We start from the raw sequence: 13,080 nt of genomic DNA on the forward strand, positions 1-13,080 counted from the left end.
CGAAAGGAATATTGCTGGAATCTCCCAGATATCTATCATCCCTCTTCTCCCCAAGTGCCACCGCCCTGCCCATTTCCACCTATCAAAATCTTCCTTACTCTTGGAAACCCAGTTAAAATCACTGCTCTCCATGAATTCACCCTTGATCACCCCAACAGGAAGCAGGAGTTCTCCTCTGAAATTCAAAGGGAGTCACTGGTAAACATCTTCTATCATCATCTGATGGAGAGCACATATGACAAGGTACTCCTCTCTTAAACATTGACAGAGCCTGTGAAGCTCTGGAGAGTAGAGCTCTGCTATTGTGTTACTATCCCCTCAGCAACAAGCACAGGAAAAGGGGCTTCATAAATGAATAAATGAGTGAATGAATGAACAAACGAATGAACAAATAAAAGAAAGGAATCTCTGAACGTTATGTCCCATCTTCTGACGTCAAGAAATTGTCAACCCCTTAAAATGAAATAACTCTCCTCTTCATGATAATTTTAAGCCATCTGCAGCTCAAACAACATGCTGATGGACCAGGGAAAAGGTCATCAAAAATGTGAAGCACTTTGTCATTGACACTAAGTATAAGTAACTTTATTATTTCTATTTCCCTTCCTTTTTAATGATGAAATAAATCCCCGTTCCAAAATGGAAAATCTCTATTCTTGAAGTGCACTTGGATTTTACTAATTTACTTTGCTTATACATAATTCAAAGGGAGATTTTATTTCAGTGCTTTATTGGTGCCTTTTAGTTGTTATTCCTTCTGGAAATGCCCTTCGCATAGGTTTCCGGGTGTCTCTGTGTGTTTTTAACTACATTCTCTCAAGCCTGGGAAGTGGAAGAATCCGTTTGGGTGATTGCTTCATGGTGATCTTCAGTTTCTAGGACAATATAAACCCTAATGAGGAGTGAGGGAAAGAAGAGGGATGAAATGTTGAAATATCAGAATATAGGCTTATGGTTTCTCGGAAAAGATCTGGTTTGAGCCAAAAGTCTCTAATTGCAGAGGAAATGGCCTTATTCTGAGTTTAATAGGCATTTCTCTGAAATGCCAGGAAGTAGGTACCCCAGTGCCTGGATAAACATGATATTTTGAGGAAGGAAGAATGAAATCCATCTTACTCAGGCACTGTGATATAGGGAACTCTCTATACTGTGGGGAAACTACAATAAGAATTTCAGGGGCTTAAGAGAAAAGCATGAAGCCCCCAAGAGAGACAGGCCAAGAAGAGAGCTGCCCCATGCATCAGGCTTCCCAGGCTGCCTCCTGCCAAGTTGGGTGAAATTATTGTGCTGTCAGTTTCCTGCACCTCTGTGGGAGCAGAGATAACCCATAAGAAGCTTACATAAAACTTGATTTTAAATATAGTATTTAATTGCATGCCCAGGGCATCAGAAAGGGTTTATGGACAGAGGGAGAAGGGATCAGAGAAAAGAGGCAGATGGTCAGACTAGGGGTGTGGACTATCTAGCAGACTCTTCGAGAGGAGCCTTCTAAGCCAGCAGAAGACCTGACAAGGCCGCTCCAGGTGTCCTCCCAGCTGCTTCACCCAACAGCGCCCCCCAGACCCCTCTATGCTTGGGCCTTATCTCAGCTTTCCAGAGTTCAGTACAGATCTGCCCTTGACAGAGATCAGGGAGTCAGACTTAGTGGAAGAGATTGGGAAGTCATGGAGACCAAGGACAGTTTTTTTTTTTCTTTAAATATATTTTATTGATTTTTTACAGAGAGGAAAGGAGAGGGATAGAGAGTTAGAAACATCGATGAGAGAGAAACATCCATCAGCTGCCTCCTGCACACCCCCTGCTGGGGATGTGCCTGCAACCAAGGTACACGGCCCCGGCCACGCCCCCGGCCGGAATCGAACCCGGGACCCTTCAGTCCACAGGCCGAAGCTCTATCCACTGAGCCAAACCGGCCAGGGCCCGAGGACAGCTAATGGGAGCCTGTGGACGGTGAGAAGGAGGCTCCCCGAGGGGCAGGAGCAAAGGCAGGCCACGCAGTGAGAGCCTCCAGGCCGTCTGGCCAGAATGCTGCGTGGGGTGCCGATGATGTGTCGCTCCAGGCTCCCTCAGCTGCTGAGGCCGCCTTAGAAAGCCCTACCTCGCCCCGTGTCTCCATGTCTGTGCCTCTGCTTGGCTGAGCCCCGGCATGTGCCCACTCTCTGGCTAGCCTGTGCTCCACCTAATTTGGACTTGTCCATAGGAACGGTGTTTAGAGACCTGCAGCCAAAACAGCAGTCACGGGAACCACTTTGCAAGGCCCGGAACCTAACGGATGAGGTCCCCGTGCCAAGCGGACGCCAGGAGTCCTTGGCGCCCTGGCAGTTGCTCAGTCCTAACCTCCTTCCAGGGGAGCTGACCCAAGGCTGGCTCTGCCCTGGGTCATTCAACAATGGCCTCTCACTAGACCACAGCACTACTGACTGAAGGGGGCTGGGGGACCCTCAGTCTAACAGCCAGAGGCTTCCAGAGACCAAGCCCCTGCCTCCCACTCTCTGACTCCTGAAGGCAGAGCCCAAACTCCTTGCCTCTCAGTGGGAGGGTGCACCCTAAGGCTTTAACGTGCATGGTCATTGGCTATGAACTCGATTGCATTCAACTAGAATGGTTTTACTGCCCTCAACATAGAAACCCGATTTCTCTCCTGACATTTTCTATCTACCATTCTCCTTGCTGAGTTTTCCCTTAGCCTTCTGCCACATCTCTTGCTGAAACAATTCTGGCTGTTACACTCCTGAAGACTGTGCTACATGGTGTGAATTCATTAATATTAGCCTAACTCCAGAGCTCTTCTGTCACTGGTTTGGGGCGGCGGTGGGGAGATCTAGTATTATCCCAAAGCGTGGTTTGGAACAAATGCTCAAGAAGGTAAGAATAATACAAAATGACATTTCCATTTACAAATCCTTTGAACGCCGTAAGGCTCAGCCGGTCCTCTTTGGTATTGTCTGTCATGATCTGCTTAATGTGGAGCCCTTGTTTTATGTAACCAATTCAAAAAACATGAACTAGCTTCATTTCATTAGTGTTTAAAATGCTATTAAGATTCGGGCATTCAGCGGTGAATGGTTGTGTTTGTGTTGTATAAAGTGAAACATCTATTTTAATTGTGATTAATGCTCTCAAACTAGTCAACTGATGTCTTTAAATATTAATGGGAGGGAGGAGACACAAAGGATGTGAAAATGAGCTCATCAAACACAGCAGGATGCACCACCTTAGACTGACTTCAAGACTCGCTTTTTCCCACTGAACATTTTCAGTCGATGACAGTGCTTTTTCTCTCTCAGGAACATACAGAATAATTATATATTTTATAGTAGATGGCACCTTAGATTCCCTAAAACATTTTCTGACAAGCTCCTTGTTCATATGTATGTATAATGTTGGGGGAAATAGAATGTAGCCACTTCCTTCAACTAACATTTGCATGTGGAAAATAAAATTGTCCATAACATGTCTATGATGTGATGAACACTCTAAGGCTGCTTTCCTTTGCTCCGTTCCACGATGGCCCACTTTACATTCAGTGTCAGGTAAGGCCAGATGCCCGAGGGCTTCCATCTTCTCTAACATCTTTTATTCTATCAGAGAAACAAATTCAGTGACCACGAGTGTCAAAGATGGTTTAAAAAAACACACAGAGAAAAGTGAAGTATAAAAGTTAACCTAGCTATAGTGGAATACACAAAAAACGGAGGCCCTAACTTCCACTACAGGATTAGTACTAGTAGACTCAGAAGGTTTTTTTCTTTTCTTTTCTTAAAAAAACAAACAAAAAACACCACCACTCTGGTACTTTTATTTTTAATCCTCACCTGAGGATATTTTTTCCATTGATTTTTAGAGAGTGGAAAGCAGGGGTGAGGGTTGTGTGGAGGGGGGAGGGGGACACACATTGATGTGAGAGAGACAAATTGATGGGTTGCTTGGTTTCCTCCCGCACACACACCCCCTTGATACATTTTAATTTCAATAATAGTGATGATGATCTGCCCTGTTAATGGCACTTGCTATGCGTAAACATGCTTAACCTCCCACGGTGATAAAAGTCATCTCTAGTATCCAAAAGATGGGTGGGTGCCAAATCGACTTTTTCTGCTGATATGTTGTAGCTGAAACATGAAACAGACAAGTGACAGCTGGTTCAGACATGAGCAACAAACAGTAGTACTAACAGGTTTGCTGAAACCGGTTTGGCTCAGCGGATAGAGCGTCGGCTTGCAGACTGAAAGGTCCCAGGTTTGATTCCGGTCAAGGGCATGTACCTGGGTTGCGGGCACATCCCCAGTGGGAGATGTGCAGGAGGCAGCTGATCGATGTTTCTCTCTCATCGATGTTTCTAACTCTATCTCTCTCCCTTCCTCTCTGTAAAAAAATCAATAAAATATATTTAAAAAAAACAAAACAGGTTCGATGGGAAATTTAAAGAACAGGATTTTGTGCTAGAATAAGGTTCTGAGTGCCAACATTTCATCCCCATTTAATTTCTGGTAATCTTTCTAAATAAACTATTCACTTACACACAAGAGGAAATGAAGTCTCGGGGGCGGGGGGGTGTGCTTCCCCCAGATCTCACCACCGCAGAGTGAAAGCCGGCCTCGCACCAGGCCTACCTCCAAGGCCACTGGCCCCTTTAACATCATGCTACAGTGGGTGGAGGCTACTTGTGACTTTGTTCTTGAACAAGTGGACTGCAGTCACGGAGAGCAGGTCCACAGGCTGGGCCAGGGGAGATTTCAGGGCTGGCACACCGCACCGCCCTCAGGAGCCCTCTCCGTTGACAGGGCTCTGGGTGCTGGGCAGATCCTATCCCATCCTGATACCTGAGCTGCCGCCCTGGGAAGAGGTTGAGAAGGGGGGCGTCCTGCAGGGGGTGTGATCCTGCTGGCACGTGGGGAGTGGTGACTACCTAAATCATTGGTTCTCAACCTTCCTAATGCCGCGACCGTTTAATACAGTTCCTCATGTTGTGGTGACCCCTAATTTCATTGTTACAAATTGAACATAATTAAAGCATAGCGATTAATCACAAAAACAATATGCAATATATATGTTTTCCGATGGTCTTAGGTGACCCTGTGAAAGGGTCGTTCGACCCCCAAAGGGGTCGCGACCCACAGGTTGAGAACCGCTGACCTAAATGCTTGAGGAGAGAGCGTGGGAGTGAAGGGTCTGCTTTCCGGGCAGGTGCCTGTGGCTCTCCCTCCCCACTTACACAGAGACATGCTCCCATCCCCCACCCCACCTCTCACTCGAGTTTGAAGGAAATTTTCTTCTTTTTGACACAGTCTGAAACCTTGGGAACTGGAGACCTGAACGCAAGCTCCAGAGTGCTCTCTTGATTTGTCCTAAGAGGCCTGACAGTGTTGTGGAGACAGGTTTCCTATAGCCCAATGGCACAGCCAAGGGTCCTGAGGTGGGTACATGTGCCAGACCCCCTTGGGGCCCTGCCTACAGAGTCAAGACAAAATCAGACGCCCAGAATGGGGTTCAAGCCAAGAGCTTTCTGGATGTCAGTCAGTTTCATTCAGTAGGTGTATTTGACTCAAACGTAATTTGGTGTACACCAAGAACTTTTACAATTCAGCATCGATGGCCTCTAGCTACACCACAGGTAACTCTCACAGCACCCAGCTTGATTTTTTAAAAGCTATTTTTTAAAAAATATATTTTTGTTGATTTCAGAGAGGAAGGGAGAGGGAGATAGAAACATTGAAGATAAGAGAGAATCATTGATCGGCTGCCTCCTGCATGCCCCACACTGGGGATTGAGCCCACAACTGTGCCTGTGCCCTGACCGGGAATCGAATCATGACCTCCTGGTTCATAAGTCAATGCTCAACCACTGAGTCACGTTGGCCAGGCTTAAAATCTATTTTTATTATAAAAGTGGCATGTGCTCATTGCAGAAAATTTGGACAGCAGAGACGAGTAGAGAAAGAAAATTAACATCACACATATTTTCATCTCCAGGGACAACTTCTGCTAATTTTTGGAGTATTTCTCTCCAGCAGCCCATCCATTTACAGGCACACAACAGCTGAACATCAGATTCTTGTCTCTTCCAGAACCGGGAGCTTTAGCAGGATCTATGAACGGTCCATGTCCTTATATTTAGCATCAAATGCACATTCGTAGCTAGAATGTAACCACCTGGCATGTTGCTTTTCATTTTGATAGCACCAATCTAAACGTAACATGGTAAGCTGCATTCTGAAACTATATCCAAAATGACACTACCGATCCTAGTTTTCCAAGTAAACAAATTCAGACTCTGTTTTCGCTCAGTCCTACTGGGTTAAAAGGAAAAACACAGGAATGAGACTCCAAAGCGAACTGGTGGAGCGAGCTTTCTCCCGGAGGCCGGGAGGGAAAGCGCGCTTGTCGTGCACACCAAGCATCTGCGGTGCAGGGAGTCCTTCGCCCACGTGCTCACTCCGCACCTCCAGAGGCCGCAGGTGATCGCTCACCTGAATTATTAATTATGAAATCCGACGGGGACGCCACATCGAGAGATCATCCTTCTTGCTTTTTTAATGATCTGTAGTCTTTTGATATCAACCCCGGCTCTACCTCTGATACGTATCAGGTGAAAGAAAAGATTTCGTAGAAAGGAACTGGACTTGAAAGGAAACACGCGTGTGCCGCGGAATTGCTATCGCTGACTGGGAGTGCTCAGGGCAGCGGACGCTCTCCTTGACATAACAGAAGCTGGTAAAAGGCCTCGGAACAAAGATGAAATCAAACCATGCAGATGAAATACCTGAAGGGCGCTCGGGAAAGATGAAACTGTTCCTCAGAAGAGAACTGGGGGGCTAAAAAGGACAGGCCAGACCCCCGACAATGCTGCAACAGGCACAGGGCTGCCTTTCTTTTAAACCACAAACACACACCAGGCATGGTTGGCTTCACGTCATGGCCCTTCCAGGGGGCAGCCTGCCCAGCACCTCTCTGCCCGCCTCCTGCTGCGTGGTTCTGATGGGTCTGCCAATCCAATTGTCTTCCACTTCCTGCCGAAGGAGCGGGCACCTCGCCCAGCCGGCCAGTCGGTTCCCCAGGGCGCTGTGTAAAGTCAGTGGTTCGGGGACGGGCGTGTGACCCAAGTGCAGCGGATGAAAACGTCCTCAAGGGGCTGGGCCCGTGGGTGCGGCAAGAGCGCATCTTTGTTTCTACCTCTGGGCTCATGAGCTCAAAGGTCCCTGTGCGCTCAGAGCTTCGGGGGCCTATTCTGTGGCTGAGTGGAGAACAAAGCAAACGGAAGTAGGCAGGAAGGGGAAGGGGGAGAAAACGGGAAGAAATCAAAGGAGGGAAGAGAAAATGGAGTGAAGCCGTGAGACACTGTTGGAACGCCTGGTTTACATCATGTGTCTACCTAACCTTCTACTCTTTTTTTTTTTTTTAATATATTTTATTGAGTTTTTACAGAGAGGAAAGGAGAGAGATAGAGAGTTAGAAACATCGATGAGAGAGAAACATCGACCAGCTGCCTCCTGCACACTCCCCACTGGGGATGTGCCCGCAACCCAGGTACATGCCCTTGACCGGAATCGAACCTGGGACCCTTCAGTCCGCAGGCCGACGCTCTATCCACTGAGCCAAACCGGTTTCGGCTCTACCTAACCTTCTAAGATGCTTGAAGAGGATAGAAAAAGTAAGCTGTCAACAGAAGGTCTAACTAAACAATGCACTGAGAGCCAGTGCAGAGGTTGTCACTACCTGGCAAGGTGGCATTCAGAGTCTGGTACCCGGTGAGGAGTGGAGCACGGAGGGAGGAATGAAATGGAATCAGTCAACGCTTCCATCTCCCAATCCTGGGATTCACCTGTTTAGAATGAGGCAAGCCTGGAGAAAAAAAGAAAAAAGTTGCTACCGAAGTTTTAGATATCGGTGGCAGATCAATGGGAGAAAACACTTCTGCCCCCATAGTTTTTAATAAGGGCACACTAATAAGATGTGGTCTGATTAACTCCACGGTCGATGGTAAAATGCCTGAATTAAGACATGATTTCAAGGAATTAGGAACACATGAAACTGAAGAGTGTCTTGCCTGAACACCAAGACTCTGTTTTATAGTGCGATTGCTGCCTGGCTGGTGTGTCTCAGTGGTTGAGCATCAACCCCTGAACCAGGAGGTCACAGTTTGATTCCTGGTCAGGGCACATGTCCGCGTTGCGGGCTTGGTCCCCAGTGTGGGGCAATCCCCAGGGTGGGAGGCAGCCGATCAATGGTTTCCTTTCACTATTAATGTTTCTATCTCTCCCTCTCCCTTCCTCTCTCTAAAATCAATTAAAGCCTATTTTAAAAAATGAAAAGTGTAATTGTTTAATCCCAGCAACCCAAAACAAATGAAAGCTCACTTGGGAGTAGTGAAAAAGTCTAATTCACTAAAGAGATGGGCCATGGTAAGAGACAAAAGTGTCTTTTCTGTCCCAGGAAAAATAGATTTCCTCAAATTAGAACAATTGATTAAAATTAGAACAATTGATTAAAGTTAAAACAACTGATTAAAACAGACTTCTGTTAGAATAATAGAATAGCTAAAGTTCCCCACAGAAAACCTTTTAATTTCCTTTTAGAAACCAGATGCTTGTAAATTGAGTATTTATATTAGAAAATTACAACTGCAGTCTACTCTCTGAGCAGAAAAGAAATCTTAATTCTCCTGCTCATTAACAGCAGAGAAAGGAGATGTGAAGAAAAATGTCTCCAAATGGTAAAGCTGAATGGGACTAGATCAAGTAAAGTCTAATTCCATCCCATCTGTGTTCAGATAGAGGGTAAAGGGCAGCTAAAGGTCACCTAGGAAATTCGTCTAAAAGCAAAGATCAGACCTAGGTTCCTGATCCTCAGAGCAGGACCTTCCTTCTGGCCACAGCTCCCTGTGCATTCCATCGAGATGGAAGCCATGCCACTGTCGATGAGACAATACATCAGACCACCCACTAAGTGACAAAAGCACTTGTAGAATCATAATGCTGAGGAGGACCCAATGCATCAAATAGCCAGCCCTTGTCTCCAAGAATGTGAACTCCACAGTTGCCTAAGGCATCTCTAGTGTGGGAGCAGACACAACTTCTGTAACGTTCTGTGCGGAGAAAGTGCTTGGTACTTTGTGCGTGTGACTAACCAGAAGTTCACAGAGCAGTTCGTCTGTTGCTTCACTTCCTGGAGCTGATAGAGAACCATGATCGGGCCCTGGCTGAAAGCTGTCACGCCCTCGAAGACAAAAACCAAGCCTTCTGTTTTCATTTCCATAGAGTAATCCAGTGTTTTCTCCCAAAGCCTCGCTTTTCACCCCTTTAACGAGTCCATGCCCGTCACAGACCTTCTCTAATTTCATACTCACAAGGAGCGCACAGGCTCCAGCATTCGCAGCGCTTGGCTTCATCTTACAGGTGAGGCTTAGGCGGCTGAGTAACTTCCCACGGCCGTACTCACGCAGCAAAGAACCCCAGCGCCGCCTGATTCCAGAACCCCTGATTCTTAGCACAGTGCAGATGACTTGGGTTATTTGGTCTTTTTTTTTTTTTTCTAAGAAAGTGACTTAACTTTGCAAATAATTATAATTTAAGTCCACCACCCGAATGTGGAGAAAGAAACTGAGCTCAATTTTATGTATATTGGGTACACATTTGTGCTATGTCAGCTTTTTATTAATTACACAAAAATTCTAGCTTAGAGTCCTTAACACGCACTAAAATTTTAAGTTAAAAAAATTATCAGACTACAGCTGTTCGTCAGTGCCCTAGTGAAGAACGTGACACTCAGTTTAATATTCACCGAGCAGCTCTGACATGCCGTTACCAGGCTGTCCTAACCTACGAGGATAAAGCTGAAGCGCCTCGCTTCACCAAGTCATTCCCCGGCATTACCTCCTATCCCTTGCCTATACACGTCCCTTTGCCCAGCCTAACTGCTGGCATTGACACTGACGCTGGCAACTCCATTACAGCTCGTACCCTCCACAAACTGTGATTTGTTTGCATTGCTGCATCCCCTCCTAGCCTCAAGTTGAATGAAAGAAGGGCTATATTTTAATTTCTATATCCCTAGTACCTAGCTCAGTGCCTAGCACATATTTAAAAACTATTCATGGAATGGATGATAGAAACACTGAATAAAATTGAAATCTTAAAAGTACTTGGTGTGTTTCTCATACTTCCTAGGCTAACCTCTCACCTACTGTCTTCCCCTGCACAGCCAAAACCACGTTATGAGAATCTTTCAGCATTGCTAATCCGACCTGACAATTTGGACAGAGAGTAAAAAGGGTACAGAGAGCAGGAACAACTTCCCACTCAGTCTGCATTTCCAGTCAAAAACAAGTAAATGCATTTGCAAACACTGGGTATATAAGCAAAGGAATGCAAATTGGCTATAGCCTTGGGCAACAAGACTATTTTGCCTTAATGCACATCTCTTATACTAAGGTTAGGAAAACCGGAAATTCCCATATATGAATAATTGATGAAAACCTGTAAGAAATTTGACTGAGACAATCCCAAATGCCTAAAAACCTCTTAAAATTATTAAATGACTACAGAAAAGGCAATGATTAAATTTAGCAGTTGAATTTAGCTTTGAAAGACAAAAAAAAAGCTACTAATTTAAATTTCAGATCATTGTTGAGTACAAAGAATTGAATAATATGATAAAAAAGGACAAGCAAAACTCTTAGCACTGAGATTGATAACTATTTTGTAGACATAGGAGCCTAAATATGTTGAAAGGGTACATGGCATGGCTAGCTAAGTACTACACTTAATAGATACTAGTAGAGAGATATAGAGGGAGAGCCAGTTAGAGAAGAAAAAATGGGCATAAATGAAACAGACAGACACATGTGTGAGGCTTGTTGAGGCTGAAAGTCATCCTTTTGAGCAGGTTGTTTTCCTGAGCAGGATGCAAGGGTGATGTCTTTCCTGGGTCCTTGTCCAGATGGATTCGAAGAATGAAGATGCGGACAAAAGGTGGTAAATGAAAGGGTGGATATTTATTGGAAGCAAGTACAGACTCCCATGTAGGGAGAGGGTTTCAAGGGGGTAACCCACCAAGCTCCTTTTTTCTAAGGTTTATAAAGGCTGCGGTTCTTTGTTTCTCTTTTTTAAAATTTCTTAATTAAGTTATTACATATGTGTCTTTATCCCCACATTACCCCCCCCCCTCCCCACTCATGCCCTCACCCCCCCGTTTTCTGTGTCCATTGGTTAGGCCTATATGCTTGCCTAAGTCTTTTGGTTGATCTCTCCCCCTTACCCCCACCCTCCCCTACCTTCCCTCTGAGGTTTGATGGTCTGATTGATGCTTCTCTGTCTCTGGATCTATTTTTGTTCATCAGTTTATGTTGTTCATTATATTCCACAAGTGAGTGAGATCATGTTATATTTATCTTTCTCTGACTGGCTTATTTCACTTAGCATAATGCTCTCCAGTTCCATCCATACTGTTACAAATGGTAAGAACTCCTTTTTTACCGCAGCATAGTATTCCATTGTGTAGATGTACCACAGGTTTTTAATCCACTCATCTACTGATGGGCACTTAGGCTGTTTCCAAATCTTAGCTATGGTGAATTGTGCTGCTATGAACATAGGGGTGCATATATCCTTTCTAATTGGTGTTTCTGGTTTCTTGGGATATATTCCTAGAAGTGGGATCACTGGGTCAAATGGGAGTTCCATTTTTAGTTTTTTGAGGAAACTCCATACTGGTTTTCACAGTGGCTGTACCAGTCTGCATTCCCACCAGCAATGCACAAGGGTTCTTTTTTCTCCACATCCTCTCCAGCACTTGTCATTTGTTGATGATAGCCATTCTGACAGGTGTGAGATGATACTGCATTGTCGTTTTGATTTGCATCTCTTGGATGATTAGTGACTTGGAGCATGTTTTCATATGTCTCTTGGCCTTTCTTCTGCCTTCTTTAGAACAGTATCTATTTAGGTCTGTTGCCCATTTTTTGATTGGGTTGTTTATCTTCCTTTTGTTAAGTTGTATGAGTTCCCTGTAAATGTTGGCGATTAAACCCTTATTGGTGATAACATTTGCAAATATGTTCTCCCATGCAGTGGGCTTTCTTATTGTTTTGTTGATGGTTTCCTTTGCTATGCAAAAGCTTTTTATTTTGATGTAGTCCCATTTATTTATTTTCTCTTTAGTTTCCATTGCCCTAGGAGCAGTATCAATGAAGAAATTGCTTCGGCAATGTAGCAGGATACAAAATTAACCCCAAGAAATCTATGGCATTTCTATACACCAATAATGAACTTACAGGAAGAGAGACTAAAAAAGCAATCCCATTTACCATCGCACCAAAAAAATTAAGATACCTAGGAATAAACTTGACTAAGGAGGTAAAAGACCTGTACGTGGAAAACTACAGGACACTGAAAAAGGAGATAGAGGAAGACATAAACAGATGGAAGAACATACTGTGTTCATGGATTGGTAGAATCAACATCATCAAGATGTCCATACTACATAAAGCAATCTATAGATTCAATGCACTCCCCATTAAAATACCAACGGCATATTTCACAGACCTAGAACGAACTTTCCAAAAACTCATCTGGAATAAAAAAAAGACCCCGAATATCTGCAGCAATCCTGAGAAAGAAGAACAAAGTAGGTGGGATCTCAATACCAGATATCAAGCTGTATTACGAAGCCACTGTTCTCAAAACAGCCTCGTACTGGCACAAGAACAGACATATAGATCAATGGAATAGAATAGAGAACCCAGAAATCGACCTGAACCAATATGCTCAATTAATATTTGACAAAGGAGGCAAGAGCATACAATGGAGTCAAGACAGCTTCTTCAATAAATGGTGTTGGGAAATTTGGACAGATACATGCAAAAAAATGAAACTAGACCACCAACTTACACCATACACAAAAATAAACTCAAAATGATAAAGGACTTAAACGTAAGACGGGAAACCATAAAAATACTAGAGGAATCCACAGGTTCTGTGTTTCTTGATAGTCCCTTCTCATGGGTCATCTTTTGCAGAACATCAGCTTCAAAGTCTACACCCCATGTGGTCCCTCTTTCTCTCCCCCTTTAGTGGTAGAATT

This window comes from Myotis nattereri, assembly GCF_964212035.1.
Source record: "Myotis nattereri genome assembly, chromosome: 11".
Classification (NCBI taxonomy): Eukaryota; Metazoa; Chordata; class Mammalia; order Chiroptera; family Vespertilionidae; genus Myotis; species Myotis nattereri.